This window comes from Micromys minutus, assembly GCF_963924665.1.
Source record: "Micromys minutus genome assembly, chromosome: 1".
Classification (NCBI taxonomy): domain Eukaryota; kingdom Metazoa; phylum Chordata; class Mammalia; order Rodentia; family Muridae; genus Micromys; species Micromys minutus.
The window spans coordinates 222,157,767-222,178,377 of NC_137969.1; the positions used below are offsets into that span (position 1 = coordinate 222,157,767).

The 20,611-nt window shown below is 36.0% G+C and overlaps 1 protein-coding gene across 3 annotated transcripts in view; it reads left to right on the forward strand.

The window, feature by feature from the left end:
• The window catches only part of FUT8 (fucosyltransferase 8), a 242,547-nt gene that overhangs the window by 84,063 nt on the left and 137,873 nt on the right, over positions 1 to 20,611 (forward strand). For 2 of the 3 annotated variants that reach the window (XM_080924792.1, XM_080924791.1), the window contains exon 3: positions 14,606 to 14,698. The gene's annotated coding sequence lies outside the window, so the exon portion shown is untranslated. Of the gene's footprint in view, positions 1 to 6,242; positions 6,339 to 14,605; positions 14,699 to 20,611 lie in introns of those variants that run through there. The other variant, XM_080924793.1, reaches the window with a different exon arrangement.

The following is a 20,611-nucleotide window of genomic DNA, read 5'->3' on the forward strand; positions in this document are numbered from 1 at the left end:
CTCTTTCTCTGCATCCTCGCCAGCATCTGCTGTCATCTGGATTTTTGATCTTAGCCATTCTGGTTGGTGTGAGGTGGAATCTCAGGGTTGTTTTGATTTGCATTTCCCTGATGGCTAATGATGTCCAGCACTTCCTTAGATACTTCTCAGCCATTTGATATTCCTCAATTGAGAACTTTCTGTTTAGCTCTGTACCTCATTTTTTAATAGGGTTGTTTGATTCTCTAGTGTCTAACTTCTTGAGTTCTTTGTATACCTTGGATATTAGGCCTCTATCTGATGTGGGGTTGATAAAGATCTTTTCCCAATCTGTTGGCTGCCGTTTTGTTTTCTTGACAGTGTCCTTAGCCTTACAGAAACTTTGCAATCTCATTAAGTCCCATTTGTCGATATTTGACCTTAGAGCACGAGCCATTGGTGTTCTGTTCAGGAAATTTTCTCCTGTGCCTATCTGTTCTAAGGTTTTTCCTACTTTCTCTTCTAATAATTTCAGTGTACCTGGTTCTGTTTTGATTTTTATACCTGAAGTCTTGAAGAACTCGAAGAGCTTTCATCCGTTTATTTCTTTTTTCCCTTTTTTACTCCTCCCTTTACTGTGTGTGTGTGTATGTGTGTGTGTGTGTGTGTGTTTGTGGTCGTTTGAGCCTTGACCTGGAACTTGCTTTGCAGATCAGGTTAGACTCAATCTTATGTCGATCCTCTTTCCTCTGCTTCCTGAAATTAAGTCTGTGCCACCACACCCTGCCATTTTTTATTTTTTCCTAAAAGATATGTCTGTTTTTATTACCTTTGGTTGAATAGAAATAGAAACATACAGTTGAAAAGTCTATGTCATTACAGGTGCTTTTAAGATTAACTGGAAGAGCAGCAGGTGGTGGTGTGAGTAGGCTGTGATCTCAGCCCTGGGGAGGTGAAGGAAGAAGAATTACAAGTTAGAAGTCAGTCTGGGTTATGCTGAGACCATGTTTAAGAACAAACAAAGATCAATTATTTTTAAAATTCCCTAGATGTATGATTTTTCCAAAAAATAATTTGTCTTTAGTGTAGCTAGGTATGAGTTGAACTATTGATTTCATTTAAAATATATTAAAAATGTGTTTTAAAATGTATGTGATCTCCCTTTTGTTTTATGATATTGTTTTTTGAGCAATTACAATATATTAGAAAGTGCACTAGGGATGATTTAAAAGGACTCTGTGTGTTTATTGGTGTCATACATATGTTGTTTGGGTCATAGACTTGTTTTCTAGTTGTATAAAAGGTATGGTATAATAAAGAAAGATAAAAACGTAAGTTTCTGCATCTTTTTAAAAAAACAGTGAAATTCTTGGAAGCTCACCAAGCTTTTTGCATTTCCGTAACTCTTCACACTCAGTTGATGGGAACTCCCCAAATGTTAATCATAGAGTAAAAGCAGCTTTTAACAAGTTGGAAGTCTCTTTTACTCTTTGGCTCTTTAAGGCTACCACTAGTTATTGTCATTACTTTAAATAGTACTCAGGTGGTTCCAAGAAAAGCTTCAGAACAGCTGTGATAACAGCTGCAGATTTAGTCAAAATAGGTGTGTTAAAGGCTTTTTATTGCCCTTTCACATCTCTTTCCCTTCCCCCAAATAACCCAAATGTTTTTGTAAAAGTTTTGGTAATCTCGGGGTTCGGGAGACATGTATTACCCTCTGCTTAGCTGTGTGCAGATGTGGCGATTGCCTGTACATTTTTGCTAAGGTTCTTCTAGGTAGCTTGTGTCTGCATTGGCACATAGATTTTACATAGACCAGTGTCTGTGATCAAGAGTCACCCACTATAACTACTCATAGAATTAAGAGTTTCAGCTTAAATTTAAGCAGATGTTGATAGTATTGCGTTTTGAGAAGAAGGTAGAAACACATATGTTTTTAAAAGTATTTCTTCAAATTTTTACTTTAATAAGAAATTGCCTTTAATCTCATTAAAAAAACAAATTTGGCAAGTTTAAGTTTTTGGGTGAAATCTATTATAATGAATTGAAAGCTCAGTGCATACCCTTCTTAGAAACCCTCCCTTCCTAGTAGCTTTATATCTAGTGATTAGAGCATTTTAGGCAGTTTTTAAGTCCTTCAGGCAGGAATGGCTGTTACGAGGTTATGGAGGACCATGGCTAAAGCAGTATTTGGCTTTCATCTTCCAATTACAGTTTCTGTTTGCAGATGCAGATATACTGACCATTGATCATAAGATACAATAATATGACCTGGTTCCTATCCTGGCTATATAGAACTTCTGCTTAGAATCTGGTTAGAAATTGTAGTAACAATGCTGTATCATACATGAGGGAATTTGAAATTTTCTGTTAAAGTTAACAGTTATATTTTTTCTGTTAGACCACCTGTGACATGCCTGTGTCACACTGTGCTCAAGGACACAACCCTATTTAGGACACAGTTCCTATTAAAATAACCATTTGTTAAAGGGTAAACATGTATTTAAATCGTTAGACTCAGGAACTTTATATCTTAGAGTAATTCTAAAGGTTTGATAAACTCTATTATGTGTGCCGAAAAAGTGAAGAGTAATGAGTTGGCTTAAGCCGTGTATTGCGTAAGGCTTTACGGGACTTTCCAGATACAAACTCTGGAGTGACAGTGAGCAAGTTAACTTTCCTTTTATTATCTTCGATATCAGAAAAAATAAACTTTAAGAATTTAAAAAGATAAGAAAAATGATGTGACTTTGGATTTAGTTCATCAAAAATTCTTTTTGACCATCTTTTATCTTTTTCCTCCTCTTCTGTGATGTAGTATGGTGAGGTACTGTGAAAAAGTTGTTTTTTTATCTATGGACTATGGATAGTTGTGGACTAATAGATTTCTTAAGATGTATGAAAGTGAAAAAAATAGGGAATTTTATAGTTAGACTTCTCAGCCTGAGCTACTTAGTAAAATATGAAATGCCTTTGTGTCTAATTTTATGATTATTGGGGCTATTGAATCATTTTAAGAACTGAAGTAATAGGCAAATAATTTTTGCTTGTTAAAATAATAGATTCAGTCCAGCACAACAAACTGTGAGCATATGATTTGTTAGATATAGCATAGATTTTAGAATTCAGGAAGAGACTGTTATTTCTTTTAAGAGGACTAAAATAAAATATAATGCCATGTCTGTATCAGATGGCACAATATGAGAAGTGATGAGTTTAGAGTTCCTATATTTTGGCTTAAGTAAAGAGCTACTTCTTGAGTGCTTGAATCCTTTCTAAGAGTGTAAGACTCAGTTTACCACGATGACAAAGTAAATATTTGTAGCTGTCGATAAAGATACTTTGGGTTAGTGAGAATTTCTTCAGACTTTTACTTGAGATTGGCATGTGGTCAGAGTGTGAACTTAGTGGCCAAAAAATGGGAGCTTGTTGAAATTTTAGGTATACAGAAAGTAATTAACAACACATCAGGTGCCATAAAGTGTGTACAACCTTAGACCTGATGAATATTGCTAATGGGACAGGTTTAAAAGTTACCATCTGAGTTGGATACCTTAGGGCACAGAAGACTAGAAGTGACTTCAGAGACTTATCTCCTGTTACAGGGATCCAGACATGGATCGACTGTTTCGTATAGTGAGGAAGCTTTTGAATTATTTGATGTGAACCATTTTTGTATCTAGTGGTTGGAGTTCTTTGTTATAGCAACCCCAAATGAGCTCTTTTGTCACCTGTTATCCTGTGCTACAGGCTTGATGACTGAGGAGGTAACGTGACAGGACAGTCAGGAAGAGAAAGGGGAGTGGTGGGTTCAGGTGATGATGATGATGATTAGGAGAGTCTTAGGTACTTTTCTAATGTGTCTACAATCTCACAACAGCACAGAAGTCATATTTTAATAGTGAGCATTATTTAAATAATATGCTTTTACTATTCAGAGGTTTGTACAAATCAGGAAACTACTTCAACAGTTTTCACAGTGAAAAGAAGCAGGGTTCATGCTTGGCTATTTGATTCTACAGACAAAACTCTTAAGATTGCCACAGTATTGCCTTTTTAAAATTTTTTATGTGTTTATTATATATAAGTACACTGTAGCTGTCTTTAGACACAGCAGAAAAGGGCATCAGATCTCATTACAGATGGTTGTGAGCCACCATGTGGTTGCTGGGGTTTGAACTCAGGACCTCTGGAAGAGCAGTCAGTGCTCTTAACCACTGAGCCATCTCTCCAGCCCTCAGTATTGCCTTTTAAGATAAACTGAAGTCCCCTTTGGAAATGCTTTTTCCTTTCCTTTTCTCTAAATATGACAGTTGTTAGAAAAGATTAATATTTCTGGGTCAATAATTTGCATAGGATTTGGGAGGGAGTGGAGAAGGTAAAATACTAAAGAGTTAGTTTATTTGTGATGTGAAAGCTCAGTGAAGATAATACAAAAGGAGGAACCTTACTTTACTTTGCCTTTCAGGAGAAGTGGCATTTGTGTCTGACTATTTTAATCACTAAATGTCTTGATGCTGTATGACTACGAAAACTCGATGGTTGGCTCTGTTTAACAGAAATCTAGTATACACCATACATTTTAACTTTATTCTGACCACACTAAAAGAAATGAAAACTAGTACACTATCAATGAGATATTTTATATTTTTAAATCCATACTAAATTTTTGAAATCTCTCTATATTTTATATTTATAACATAATTCAGTTCAGACTTTCCATAAATCATATGCTTAATGGCCACATTTGTCTACTTTAGTAGACAGTGTCTTCAGATACTATCAAAAAGGAAATGTTTGATTGATATGTTAAGTTCATAAAATTGTTTCATAAAAACTTTAAAAACTGGGTAGATAGCTTAATTTTTCTCTGTACAGGGAAGGGCATTTATGCTTTAAAGGCACCTTAATCCAGTTGTGTTTGCTTTGCTCAGAAAAGGGGCATACTTTATACTGAGTGACAAGGAAATGGGGCAAGATTTACCAAATATTTAGGCTTTCTGCCATTTGAGGGTGTATAAGTGTTAATTTAGAAGGATCACCAAGGGAAGTAATTGCTATTGGAGAAACTCTTGTGTCTCTCCCCTCCTTCTAGTGCTAGGGATGGAACCCATCACTACTTACTTTTGACTATACCTGTGACTATGGGCAAGTTTTTGTTTTTTAATTTAATCTTACTGTCTACAATAGTGTAGGAAAGTTCATGACTATTAGCAATATATGTATAATAACTGTAGCTAGACCTTTCTATTTTAGCTCCAAGAATTTAGCTTAATCAGAATTTTAGGCTAAGAAGAGTTGGAAGTGAGCATTCAGGTCAGACCCATAAAACTAATGTGGAAATGGACAGTGTTTTGAAGTATAGTTTTGTTTTTGATTTTCTTAAAATTGTAGTCAAGACTAATTTGCATGGCAGTCACTCTAGAATCCTGTAAAAATATAGTTTAAGGTTTGTCCTCAGGAACTCAGATTAGTTTTTCTGGCTGTAGAGTCTGGTACCTCATCTTAGTCAGTGGTCTATTGCTGTGAAGAGACACTGTGATCACAGCAATGCTTATGAAAGAAACATTTAATTGGGACTTGTTTACTGTTTCAGAAGCATAGTCTATAGTCATCATGGCAGGAGCATGGCAGCACACAGGCAGGCATAGTGCTGGACAGCGGTTTAGAGTTCTACATTGGAGAGCCACTGGCCTGGCTTGGGCTTTTGGAAATCTCAAATTCTACCTCCTAATCCTTTCAAATAGTGCCACTTCCTGGTGACCAAGCAGTCAAATCTGTGAGCCTGTGGGGACCATTCTCATTCAAATTACCACGCAGGTGTATGCAATCTGAGGTCTGCAGGCCATTTGCAGCCCAAAATGGTCCAGAATGAAGCCAGTGCTGTTCTGGAGCATGAACTTAATAGATGAAAATACTGTGTTTTAATGTCAAAAGTCTGGACATACTTGCTAGGCTATACAGTATTGAAGTTCAGTTATTCCGTTCACTGTGACATTTGACAATCATCTTTATATTCTTTCTGGTGGTTAAAAATGATTCTAGGCTATGACTGTAGCTCCTTCTTAATATGCTTAGTTACCACATGCAAGGCCCTGGGTTCAATTCTCAGAATTACAAACATAAAATCTTCTAGGGATATTTAAATAGTTTTTTTTTTTTAATGTGTTAAGGTTTGAATTTTGTTCCTGATGGAGGTAGGCATTTTCCCCCCTATTTCAACATTTATATATCATGGGATCTAAAGGGGTGACTCAGCTTTCAAGAACATGTATTGTTTTTAACAGGACCCAACTCCAGTTCCTAGCACCCATAGAAGGTGGTTCAGAAAGATCTGACATCCCTGGCCAGCCTGGATACCTGGACACCTGCATACACAAGTAAAAATAATAAAAATAAAATGTTAAACTTTTAGATTCACATGATAAATATCTAAGGAAAGGATTATAACTTCCCATTCAACAAGTACTTAGTACATATCAGGAAATATTAATGTCTACTAAATGAGTAGTACATATTACTTATTTAGAGTATATTTTTATGGTTTTATAAATGTATTTAAGTCATTTATTCAAGTATAGTCTCAAATTGAACTCAGCGCGGGAAAGGAAGGCAGATTGAGAAGATACAGTATCCCTGCGATTAGAAGGTATTTTCTAGTGCTGATCAGTAGAATAAAATAAATGCCAATTTATATAACTAGTATGAATAAGAAGGGATGGGAATTCTCAAGTGTTTTGACCTGAGTCCTTTTTATTGGTTGTGTTGGTAAATGAAAGAGTCAGACTAGGAATACTTTACTTCTGTGTGTTGTGACTCTTCCTTTCAGTTTGGTCTTCGTGGTTTCCACAGCAGTCTTTTTAGAATATCTAGTTGCATCTGCCTGGTAACTCACATAAACCTTACATATTCTAGGTTTTCCAAGTAAATTCTTATTCAAATTGCTTTAAATCATAACTTTAAATTCCTTGTTTGAAAGAATACATTTCATTCTTAGCGTTGGTATCTTTAGCCCTAGATCTTTCAGGCTCCAGCATCTTCAGTTATTCTTGTGGGTTAAGCCACTCTATTTTTAATACCCAGAGTTCTGTTCATTCTCAAACTAGGTCACCAGAGCTTTGTCGTTGTTAATGAAAAAGTCATTGTTCATGTCTCTCTCTCTCTCTCTTTTTTTTTTTTTTCAGGAGCATGCTCAGACTGAATGAAGCTAAAGTTTCTTAGTAATTCTCTGTCTTACATACACAATACAATTTTGCATATTTTAAATTTAACCTATTTGCTAGTACAATGATGTTATTTATATCTCAGAACTTCAAATGCAGTGTTAAGACTTTAGTAGGCTTTTACCAAGAACCTTCATTTTACTTCTTTCACCATTCTCAGTGTTTTCTGAAGGACCATTGGGTCTTACCAGAATTTGAGTTTTGCTTTTCATAATTACAGATGAAAAGAAAAGGGACATTTTTAGAAGTTGGAAGCAATGCAAGTACAGAGAAGAAAATTCACATTCATTTATGTTACCCCTCTTTTATCGATAAAAATCTTAACTTAATGTACTTTTCTCAGGGATTGGTGGTAATGGTAATTATTGTGGTGGTAGAAGTAATTGTAGGAGTGCATTTAAAAGATACCCAGTTTGAAAAAAAATTTTAATTATGGAGATAATCTTAAAAATAGATGTTTCAAGTGGTATATATTTTATAATGTATAGATTATAATATATCAACTATTCATTAATAAAGCTGTTAGGAAAAAAAGGAGAGTGATGCTGGAAGAATGTGTCCATTAGTATGGGATTTCAGTTCCTCTTCTAACACAGCTAATAATATGGATATTGCAAGAACTTTCTTTGTAAGGTAGTCTCATGTTCAGTATTGATGTGAGTACATATGATGTATATGCATGTATATATGTATGTATATGTATATGAGTTATTTAAAAATACTGGCAGTGCTGGACTCGGAGTTACCTTCTGGCTCCCTGTCCTCTTTGTGTCATTCTTGTGCTGAGTGTATGCTCACATTTACAATAGTGCTGATGTTATCCTGTCACTATTAGGACTATTTAATTATTTTAAACTGAAGGAAAGCACATTAGGTTTTTCCTTTATACTTATTAGCAGTTTTAGTCCCAAAGGCCATTCTCTGCTATATATGCTGCTGGAGCCATGGGTCCCACTTTTTTTTTCTTGGATGACTTAATGTTTGGAATGATGTGGGAAGTATTATTTTGTGGTTGAATTCAGGCTTTTTAAGAGATTAGCTAAAATTAAATCTCAGTTGTCAACTCAGCTGTGTAACTTAGGACAAGGTATTTATTTAAGAGTTTGTCTTGCTTTGTGTATAAAACAAGAGTTATAAAATATCCACTTCATAGATGTGTTGAGAGTTGAACTAATTTGTACAGATAGAACAATTCCTATACATGATAGCACTGAATTATTAGTTATTACCATTGATTTTTCTATTAATAATATTCTCAGTAAACTCTAACAAATAAAATGAGTCTTAGAATTTTAGAAAATTTCAAAAAGTTTTACTTCTTCCCTTTTCTTCCCTTAAGCTGCTTTCAGACTGAAGTGTTGTCTACATTTTTATGTGCTTGGGCTTACTTGGGGTAAACATGTAGTTAAGTTTCTTAACCGCCCTGGGATTAAGAAACTTCTGACAAGCCTGCCCCCTGCTGTGGAGACCATGCCTTGAGTAACAAAGTTATGTGCTTGTTGAGCTGGGAAGCTCAGTTTCATATCTTTATTTAAGTCTATTTGCTTTGTCAAATTGAAGGACAGCTAGTCAGATAATGTGCGCCTGAAGTTTTCTTTTTACTACACCTTTCTAAAATGTTTCACTCTGTGAACTTCCTTCAGGGTCCCCATTTCTGTCTCCTTTCCTCATCTATGTAGTCTTTGGAGTCTTCCTAATTTCTCGGTATCTTCCTTGAACTGTAGTAACCCAAGTTTGACTTTTGTCCAGTCTGTCTCAGTAAAAGTTGAGGCAGAAGAATACAGTAGCTTCCATTTCTAAAATTCTATGAATTTTATTCTTTTAAGAAAATACTTTTGGGTTTTTTTTTTTTTTAATTAGCTGTTACATTCTGAGTTTTGATGTGTTTTCCAGTGTGACATTGTTTTAGTATATTGTTTTCTTTGTGTGTTTTCCATCTGTACTGCTTGAATATATTTCTCATCCTGCACATATTCTAGAGGAGAGCTAGTCAATATTTTCTTACATATTCTCTTTTATTTATTTATTTTTTAAAATCTGTTTTCTTAAGTAATCAAGATCGTGTTGACTTTATTCCATGTAGGCTTAGTGGGTCAGTTAGGATCCTGTCAGGAAAACATCTACACTGGCTACTTCAGGCAAGAAGCTTTAACATAGGGAATAGGTCACACAGGTGTTAGGAGGCATAAAAAGCAAAGAGTTGTGGGGGGGAGCCATACTAGTGTAACACAGATAACTACTGCAGGAAGCCCTCTTCCTATAGATGTGAGAGAATAAAAAGCTAAGAATAGGGGGCACAGAAGTAGAGAGAACTATTTTCTGGTGGCTGCTGCTGTTTTTGAGGGGTTGCCTATGGTTTCCACTAACTCCTGCAATTGGGGTGAGAGCCTGTGTTGGGACATTGCTTACAGACTAAAGCAATATTCTCCCATTAGTTCTTTTACTGACAGTATTAGGAAGCTACCCAATGAAGGCTGAGAAAGTAGTTTTAAGAATTTTCTTTTTAACAGAAAGGATTATTTTTTAAAATATTTATTTATTATATGTAAATACACTGTAGCTGTCTTCAGGCACACCAGAAGAGGGCATCAGATTCCATTACAGATGGTTGTGAGCCACCATGTGATTGCTGGAATTTGAACTCAGGACCTCTGGAAGAGCAGTCAGTATTCCCAACTGCTGATCCATCTCTCCAGCCCAGGATTATTATTTTTTATATATAAATGATTTATTCTTTTTTAAAATTAGTTTTTTTATTGGATATTTTTTAAATTTTTTAAATTTACATTTCAAATGTTATCCCCCTTTCTTGGTTTGGGTTTTCCCTCCAGAAACCCCCTATTCCATCCCTCCTCCTCCTTTTATGAGGGTGCTCCCCCACCTACCTACCTACTCCCTCCTGCCTCTCTGCCCTGGCATTCCCCTATACTGGGGCATCAACTCTTCACAGAACAAAGGTCCTCTCCTCCCATTGATCTCTGACAAGGCCATCCTCTGCTACATATGCTGTTGGATCCATGGGTCCCTCCATGTGTACTCTTTCCATGGTAGTTTAGTCCCTGGGGGATCTGGGTTGGTTGATATTGTTCTTACAGAGTTACAAATCCCTTCAGCTCCTTCAGTCCTTTCTCTAACTTCTCCACTGGGGACCCTGTAGTTGTCCAGTGGTTGGCTGTACACATCTGCCTATGTATTTGTTATGCTCTGGCAGAGTCTCAGGAGACAGCTATATTAGGCTCCTGTCAGCATGAACTTCTTGGCATCTGCAGTATTGTCTGGGTTTGGTGATTGTATATGGGATGGACACCCAGGTTTCTGTATGACCTTTCTTCCAGTCTCTGTTTCATATTTTGTCTCCGTATTTCCTCATGTTGAACATTTTGTTCCCTCTTCTTTTTTTTCCTTTTAAAAAAATTATTGGATATTCTTTGTATTTACATTTCAAATGTTATACCCTTCCCCCCACTCCTCTCCCTCCTCCCCCTCAACTTGTTTCTATGAAGGTGCTCCCTCTCCCAATTATCCTCTCCACCTCAGTGCCTTGGCTGATGATGATGTTGTTCTTCCCATGAGGGTACAAAGCTTTAATCTATTTCAGTCCTTTCTCTAGCTTGCCAGTGTTTTAAACAAGACCATGCATTGCTTAGAAATAAGAATTGTTCCCATAACTGCATTAATGGATTATAGTCATTGTTTGAAAACATATACTATATTCAAGTGACTATAGCCTTATGTAACCACCACTGTATAAATAGAACACTAATGATGTAAATGTCATTATGACTGATTTATCTAGTTGACGCGATTTGGGAGTATGAGATAGCACCTGTTGTTCTTAAAAAAACAAAACAAAACAAAAACCCTCTAGCACAGCTTAAAAAAAAACTGATAATTATATTTAATCAGTAGGTCCACATTGGTTGGGTTTTCTGTTGTTCAAGAGCCTGTGTAAATCATGGTAGGATTAAAAATTGGCTGTGTGTTGGCAAATAGTTCCTGCTGTAGCTGTTCTTGAAACTGAAGATTATTTTATTATTCTTTCCCCAAGAGCTCCTTATATTTTAACCTCTGTGTGGAGATCTTGTTAAAATGTTTTCTCTATGTTGTTAGGGTCCTTGAATTCTGCATTGTAACAAGTTCTCAGAGGAGGCTGAAGCTACTGGTCCCCAAGCCAAACCCCTTCCTGGTTTGAAAATCACTGGTTTGGCTCTGGGCTTTAGTTGTGTTTGGGTTTGTATGGTTGAATGTGGAAGGAACGATTTTGGTGTGACAACTTCTAATAGGATTGTCTAACTAGGAGTATTTTGAGCAATTTGCCACAGGGCTGTAGTTGAGTTTTCTTCAATAGTTTGATGTTGTCCTGGAGCAGAGATGTGTCTGTCATGTACAGCTTTCCTGGAAGATCTTAAAAGCTTTTCAGCAATTCTCTTTGTTTAAGGGAAACTGAGGAACTAGGTACAGAGTCATAAAGCAAATTAGTCCATCAGATAATTTGTGTCACTTTTTACTACTAATTGCTCTTGACAATAGGGCCTTCTATAGATTAAAAAAAAATGTCTATTTGGTTTGAATTTCATTTTCCTATCATTAGCAGTTGCAGGAATTTTAACCTTGAGAACATAAATTTGATTTTTTTTTTGGGGGGGAGTGTGAAGGTTATTTTGCTTTTACTCTCCCCTCCTCGAAAAATTTTATTGGATATTCTCCGAATTTACATTTCAGATGTTATCCTTTTTCCATAATCTTGTCCCCTCTCCCCCTCCATTGAATTATGTTTGTGTTTTTTTTCTTCTTTAGTGTTTGCTGCAAGATTAGTTTCTTGATTTTCCTAGGGTGAAGTTTCCCTCTTTGTGGTGGAGTTTTCCATCTATTAATCTTTGTAGGGCTGGATTTGTGGACAGATATTGTGTAAATTTGGTTTTGTCTTGGAATATCTTGGTTTCTCCATCTATGGTAATTAAGAGTTTTGCTGGATATAGTAACCTGGGCTGGCATTTGTTTTCTCTTAAGGTCTGTATGACTTCAGTCCAGGATCTTGTAGCTTTCATAGTCTCTGTTGAGAAGTCTGGTGTAATTCTGATTCATCTGCTCTTATATGTTACCTGCTCTTTTTCCCTTACTGCTTTTAGTATTCTTTCTTTGTTTTAAGCATTTGTTGTTTTGACTATTATGTGTCGGGAAGAATTTCTTTTCTGGTCCAGTCTATTTGGGGTTCTATAGGTGTCTTTTATGTTCATGGTCATCTCTTTCTTTAGGTTAGGGAAGTTTTCTTTTATAATTTTGTTGAAGATTTTTACTGGGCCTTTTAGTTGGGAGTCTTTGCTCTCTTCTACACCTATTATCCTTAGGTTTGGTCTTCTCATTGTGTCCTGGATTTCCTGGATGCTTTGGCTTAGAATCTTTTTTATTTTTGCATTTTCTCTGACTGTTGTGTCAGTAATTTCCATGGTATCTTTTGTTTCTGAGATTCTTTCCTCCATCTCTTGTATTGTGTTGGTGATGCTGGCCATCGCCTCCCAATGTCTTTTCTACGTTTTCCAACTTCAGGGATGTCTCCTTTTGTGATTTCTTCATTGTTTCTATTTCTTTTTTCAGTTCATTCAACTGGTTGGTTGTGCTTTCCTTTAGCTCTTTAAGTGATTTTTTCTTTTTAATTTCCTCTTTAAGGTTTCTTCAACTTCTCCTGGCTTCCCTGTACTTCTTTAAGTGTGTTATTTTTGCGCTTCTTGAGGATCTCCATCATCATCATGAAGTATGATTTTAAGTCTAAATCTTGTTTTTCTGGTGAGTTGGGATATCCACTGTTTGCAGTGGATGGAGAACTGGGTTCTGATGTTGCCAGGTTGTCTTGGTTTCAGTTTCTAAGATTCTTGTGCTTGCCTCTTGCCGTCTTGTTATAGGTGATGCTGCATGATCTTGTTGTGTCTTACTGGAGCTTATCTCTCTTGTGGGTCTGTGGGCCCGTGGTCTTTGGAGGGAGATTGTTCCTGGGTGTTCTCTCTCAGGGTAGGCTGTGAGTTCCGATGGCAGAGCTCAGTCCTGATGCAACTGGGCCGGCTCTTACCTTGGGCCGGAAGTGTCTGTTTCCAGCCGCACTGCCAGCTGCGCCCTGAGAATTCGGGATGGCCTCTTCTGGGATAGACAGTTGGGAAGGAATATGGACTGTGCTCAGGATTGAAAGTACTCCTGCAGCTCTTCTAGGTGTCCAGAAAACTCTGGGCCGGCTACCAGTCCTGATGAAACTGGGCCCTGTCTGCCTTGGGCTGTTCCCAGGCAGTACCGCCACCTGCACCCTAGAGAACATGAATTCTTAACCTAAATAATTCATTTAAAAAAAAATTAGGGAACTGGGGAGATGGTGTAGTTGATAAATTGTTTTTTGTTGCCTAGTAGAATTGGTGAGTTCTAGGTTCAGTTAGAGACTACATTTCAGAAAATGGGGTAGAAAGTAATGAGGAAGACTCAACATTCTACCCTCTGATTTCTGATTAATGCACCTGTAAACACACACACACACACACACACACACACACACGTATACACATATGTACACAAATAAAAAAGAAGAAAGTTAAGAAAATTGATAAAACAAAAATTTATGAAGTTCTTAATTAATTAATTAATTAATTAATTGTTAACAAAATATTACCAAAGCATACCAAACTAATTAGGTGAATGAACCATTCCTCTTATTTCATTGATGGCCTTCAAGTCTCTTATACCTTTCCTGTAGCTTTCCTTATGCTTTTAAAAACCTAGATTTCCAACGGTTCTGGATATTTTCCTTTGGCTGTTGATATGTATTTCTGAGTATTAGCTTAAAATTTTTAATTTGGACTGCACAGTGATCATTTATTTAATGAAGGGGCAATTAACGTAGGGAGTTGAAGATTTGAGGGGAATCCTACACAGGGTAAAAAAGTGAGTTTAATTTTGAAATTTAGATTGGCATGTGGAGATCGTTATGTTCACACAAACATCCATATTTAAATATTTATAGAAGATAATATGTCAAAAATTACTGTTATTTTAATTTGATTAGTTTGGCTGATTGCTGCAGTTTGATATTAGTTGAATTCCCGATGAAGAGCTCTAAATACATTCTGGAGTGCAATATGCTTTGTCCTTGAAGCTACATGGGTCTCCTCCCACCTCTAAATTCTGGGGCCTTTTTGACAAACTGGTGACAACCTTTATACTCCATTTAGGGAAAAATATGAAAAAAAAACCTGTAAAGATTTGAATTTTTTCCCCTAAATCTAGTAACATTTAGTGATTGTACATTTTAAGCGTTTTCTGTAGACTTTGCTTTTAAAGAAAATGTCCCTTAATGGACTACTTTTACATGAGATGTGCTTCATCTCAACAGCAAAAGCATGATTCTAGATAATTAGTATTTATTTATTTTTATCTCATTTGAACAGCTAATAATTTTCAAGACCCAGATTCAAGCAATAATACATTTCTCTGCAATACCATGTGGTTTTCTTCAGCATCATAATTCTGTGGGAAGGAAGGTAAGTGTAATTTTTCAGTTAATATTGAGGTAATTTTGTAACAATATATTTTTTTTCAATTTGAATCAGAATTCTCACCCAGAAAACACCATTATTTGTTAACAGGGTGCCATTGTTGTTCAGGGCATCATCACCACTGTTACCCATCCTTTTTATGACTATCTCTAATGCTTTCTTTTCCAATGTATTTAAATTTTCATTATCTCCATAGGAAAACTGATATGTCTAATTGTATATCTGTCTGCTGGCTGAGTTTAAGGAATCAATGATGGTTTAGTTGTTAACATAAAAGCTTCGGAATCTTTTTGCTTTTCCTCCCGTTCTTGTTTAAGTATCTCTATATATCATCTTCTAGTATTTGACGTGTTCAGGAATATTTGTTATACATAATGAACATGGACATGGAAATAGAATGACAAACACACCAACAATGAAGTAACGGTTGGTAGTTGCACTTGGGTCAGGCCAAGTCTGGAAACTTACTTTACAGCATTGTTTTCAGGTTTTGAATGAGGAACTATTTTCACTTTAGGTGAACCCATATGCTGTTTTGTTAAGTAGATTAAAACTCAAATAAAATTTAAGAAAGCATTATAAAATAATGAACCATTTAGTAAAAACTTGACCTATACTTCCTGCAAAAACTTGGTCTATAATTCCTACTAATAAGTGCAAAAGAGTTAGGGTTTCTTGGGTAAATTAATATTTGTAGACTTTCTGTGATGATGGCTTAGAAGTCATCATTTTTTTTTTCTGTCAACAACCATCATCAACACAACAGACAACCACCATCACCACTACCACAACAAAAAACTCAATGATTTAGAAAGAAATTGTTTTTTTTAAGTTAGAGAAAGGCCACAGGCAAACTGTTGTCTCCAAAATTGGAAAGGGACAAATACAGAGTACTGTAACTCAGGAGTAGAAACTAAGGGTAAAAGTTTTCTCAGTAATCATAATTCTTATTTTTAGCTTAAGAAACAGGGCAACAAAACTAAGTTATAAGAATTACTTGGAGAGTCAAAAACTTCAGAGGGGACCCCTATACTTCTGGTCCTTTTCCTCCAGGGATTCAACCAGTTCCTTTTAGTGAGTATCAGCCTGGGAGAAAATCTAGATTTATATAGCTGGAGAGGAGAAAACTAATCATTTTTGAAATATCCCAGAGGATTCTGTTCTTAACAAGGTCTGTCTTCAAGGAAAAATAAATTGGGGACTAGAGAGATGACTCAGTGGTTAGGAGCACTGACTGCTCTTCCAGGGGTCCTGAGTTCAATTCCCAGCAACTTCATGGTGGTCCACAGCCATCTGTAATGGGATCTGATGCCCTCTTCTATCTGCATTCTAAAGGGTGCTACTCTGAGCCGTGTGTTTCAAGATGTAGCCTCATGACGACTGATTGACCGCAAGGGGAGTTTTTCTTCTTCTTCTTCTTTTTTTCTTTCTTACAACTTTATTTAAAAAAGAGAGATACAGGTGCAGATTTTAAAAAAAAATTGGCAATTCTTTTAGAGGTTTGAATGCATGCATTGAAATCCCACTAGTTACCATAAGCATAAAGTACATGTAGAACAGAATGTAACATGGAAACAGTCAGAGTTTTCTTGGTGTGTATAGATTAAACATAATGATCTTTGGATACCAAAAACTTCCACAAGGCTATATTCCTAGCTCTTGGATTATTAATGATTTAAGGTCTAGGTGTACCACACTCTGAGAGGATGCTATACACTTATTTTTTTCCTAAGAAGAACTGAGGCTGTCACTATTTGGCCTTTGTTATTCTTGAGCTTCATATGACCTGTGAGTTCTTTCTGAGTATACACCTTTAATTCCAAGCAATGAAGGCAATGTTAGTTTGTAGAGAGAAGCATCAGTGTTTGAAAGTGACATCTAATTGGAGGGTAGACAAAGTGATGAATCAGAGAAAGATTTGACAGACAGTATATTCCTCTTACCAAAACATACAGGAAAGGGGGGGGGAGTTAAATGTACCCACAGTGCATTTGTAGTTAGTGCTCATGCTACTCCACCAACAGTTGATTGACTATTCATCATTTTATGAAGAACAGTGGGGAATAAACTACAAATTCAAATTCAAACAGTGGAAAGGAGGTCATTTCTATTTTTTCCATCTCTGAGGATTTAGAATCCCAACCTGTCACCTCCTCCATGGGGAGCCAAGATACCATGCAAGTTTCTTTTAAAGACCCAGGTCCTCAACCTGTCAGAATGTGTACAGGTAGACAAAGGTTAAGACCAGGATGTAGGAACTCAGCTCAGCTTTGGCAGATTCAGAAACAGGATGTAATCAGAAGGTTCTCCATTCATTAGGAGAAAATGTCTATGAAAACATATGAAGATTCCATCTGACCTTTTTCAACTGAGATCTTTTTCAACTGAGATCTTTAGAGTCATGCACAGTGCCTGCATGTCTCATCTCCTTCATTCTTCCTTTTTGTGTATGTTGTGATGTTTTCAAGATTTGCTAGAGGAGTTCTGCTCTTGTCTGTTATTCGTCTCATTGGAGAGATCTATCTATCTCTACTGCATGCTTCAAGGATTCATGGATGATACTCTTGTGAGAACTTAAATGATTCCTGGTCCTTGGAACACATGAATTTTTAACCATTAGTACTAGATTACTTTTCTCCCTTAAATTATTCTTCTAGGCGTTTTTTTTTTTTTTTTTTTTTTTTTAAGGGTCTTTAGTTTTGTGCACACGCTGTGAACTTGATTCCAGGTAATTTAAAGTGATTCTTTGAAAAACACAGAACTTCATGTCCCTTTCACTCTTAAAGTGAGACATTTTCCAACATTTCTTCTTGGTGTGGTTTCTTGAATTTGATCTGTCCTTGTAACTCAGTAGCACTACTGGCTTCTACTTGGGTTTCCTTTTCTGTGTATTTCTGTGCCCCGAACAATGAAACAGTCCCAGGCTATTATGGAACTTACTTGTTTTGTCTTCTTTCTTTAGAGATCACTTTTCAGTTGGCTGTTTAATGTCAGATGCATAATTGCTTACACCTGCAAAGTATTCTTCCTTGTTTGTTCCTTCTGAGATACAGTCTCACTATGTAGTCCTGGCTGGCCTGGAATTTACTGGGTAGACAGGCTAGTCTTAAACTCACAGAAATCCACCAACTTCTGCTTCCTGAGTGGTGGAATTAAAGGCACATGTCACTATCCCTTGGCTGGAAAGTAATTCTTACCATTCTTATTTCTTTGTGGGTAAGAAAGAAAGGTCTCCAAACATTTTTTTAGATGGGAGAATAATGTTCTTAGCCAATGATAGATCTGGCCTATTGTGAATTGAGTACAAATGCCACATGAAAAAATTAATTTAAAAATGCTCCCTAATAATTATTTTAGTAATATTTCCACTATTTTTCTACATATAGCTATAAAGATTGTTTTAGCTAATTTTGACCTAATAGCAATTATTAGTCATCTGATTCATTAAATTTAGACCAGTGTAACACCAGTGATTTATAATGGCTGATCTTGTTCAGGTTGTTCTGTGCTTCTGAAGAGCACTGCCTGTGAATTGTTTTAGTTTCTTTCCTCTCCTTTCTCCCTTTATTCCTTCTTTAATTTAATATAACACAACTGTAACTTTTACTTATATGGAACTTTTAATTTATGTAAATTGCTAAAATTCTTTTATTAAAAATTATGTAAGACTGTATTTGAAGTAATTTTAAATATCTGATCAATCAGAATTGACACAATTATGGTAGTATGCTGTGTAACTTAAAAAAAAATCTGGTTCTGAGATGCCATGAAGTGGAATACATTTATTATTGCAGGTTTTTCATCTATCTCTTTAACTCATCATAAAGCAGTGGCAATGTAAATTGGGTTGAAATAATTAAGAATGTATCACTAAGTATGAAATTAGGCAAAAGGGAATGTTTTTGGGCTAAGCTGAGCAGCAGTGTCCTTCAGCCCTGGCAAGGGGTGTGTGTGTGTGTGTGTGTGTGTGTGTGTGTGTGTGTGTGGTGTGGTGTGTGTGTGGTGTGTGTAAAGTATCAGTAAATCAGATTAGTGTTTGTCTGTGACAGGAAAAAATTGACAGAAAAGAGATATAATAGTTATACAAAGATAGAGATTAAGGAAAAAAAAAAAAAACCTATTTACCTGTGTACTTTTAAGGACTTTTGTAGCAGTAAATTACACTTTAAAAGTTGAAAACAATTTAAGAGAAATTTTAAACTGCTCCCCACTTTGTTAATAATTGAAAATAGCATTAATGAAATTTGACAAATTTATTAAATGCCTAAGTTATGTGATTTTATTACATTTTTATTAGCTTATAGCAAATTAGGTTCCATTAGTGCATTTACCAGCAAAATTAGTTTTTTGTTGCTTCTCAGTTGCATTTTGTGTTTAAAGGACTGATGTTTTCCACTGTAATATCTTAGTTTCTTCCCTCCCTCTTCTTTCCCTCTCTGTCTCCATTCTTCTGCCCACTGAATTGGTTTATTTGTTTTGAGACAGTCTAGTATCACTGGCTGGCTTTATATTCGTCATGTAGTTGAGCATGACCTTTACCTCTAGATCCTTCTGGCTGCATCTCCCCATGCTGGGACTCCAAGTAAGAGAGATCTGTTCATGTAACCTAGGGTGGCCTGTAGTTGTGACAGGCATGTGCCATGCCTGGCATTCTTTTAATGAAATTAATGAATTTGAATTTAATCACTAATGTGAAATTATTTTTTTATACATTTAAGTTATAATGGAGTCAACTCAAATAACTAGTGTGTTAAATAGCAAATAAGAGCCACCCAACTTCGTGATTATCTTAACTTTTTTTCAGAACAAATGGACTGATTATAAACATTCATATCATAATTTAAAAAAATTAAAAAAAATTCAAATGGAAAAAATCATTAGTTCAATGATTAGTTTAATGAAAGTTAAGTTTCTGAGGTTAACAGATAAATAATTAGTTTGACTATTATATTTTAATGGTATACTTTCTTAGTTAAGAAACACTAGGAAGCATAAATGCTTCTTTTCTGAAAATGGAAATTATAAATAAAGCATTTAGAGAAAAGCTGATCATGCGTTGTAAAGTACTGTTATTTAAAAGACATATAGAAATTAAGTCAATTCAAGTTAGATTAATATATTCTCAAATCTGTATATTTAGCACATTGTCTATTGATTTCAACTCTTTAAAATTAAGCATTGCTACAGAATTTACTAGAATCTTTCTTTTTGCTTGACATCCCTACGTCTATCTCAGTGTGGAGCAAGCAAGCAAAAGTAGTATCATGAATTAAAACAATTCTTTAATTCTAGCTGAAACTCACTGTTGCTTTTCTGTACCATGATGAAACCTACTGTTAAAATGTGCAAGGAAGGAGGTATGAAAAAAAAAGAGGGTAGAAGCCAGAAGAGAAGGAGATGGAGGAAGGATTGTGAGAAGGGGTGGCCATAAGGGGCATCAGAAAAAAGCAAAGGTGTTTGTGAAGTTTAGGTCTCATTTTCTGCTTACATTGTTGTTACAGTAAATATTAAAGATGGAAAGGCTTATCTCTTTATCAACCCCTGTGGAATCACTCTGTAGATGCTCCTTTAGTTTGGAGCAGTGCTCATGGACTTTTCGGTTCACGAGCTACACTCTCCACAAGATTCCCTTCCCAGGCGGTTCACTCCACCCGCCCTGGTGCTTCTGCCCTGGCATGTTTCTTTATCCCACTGCCCGGCACAAACATGACTCTAAGGCCCGATAGCTTTTCATGCAGGTTTACATATTACATTCTCAATCCACAAACCCTCTATACAATAAGATTACATAAAACGGACAAAGATAAAAACTTTGTATCTTTGTATAGAATCACTTAAAAATATTCAGTTCCACCTAATGCCAATTATGGCCACCAGGATCCAGGTCTGCTTTCTCTG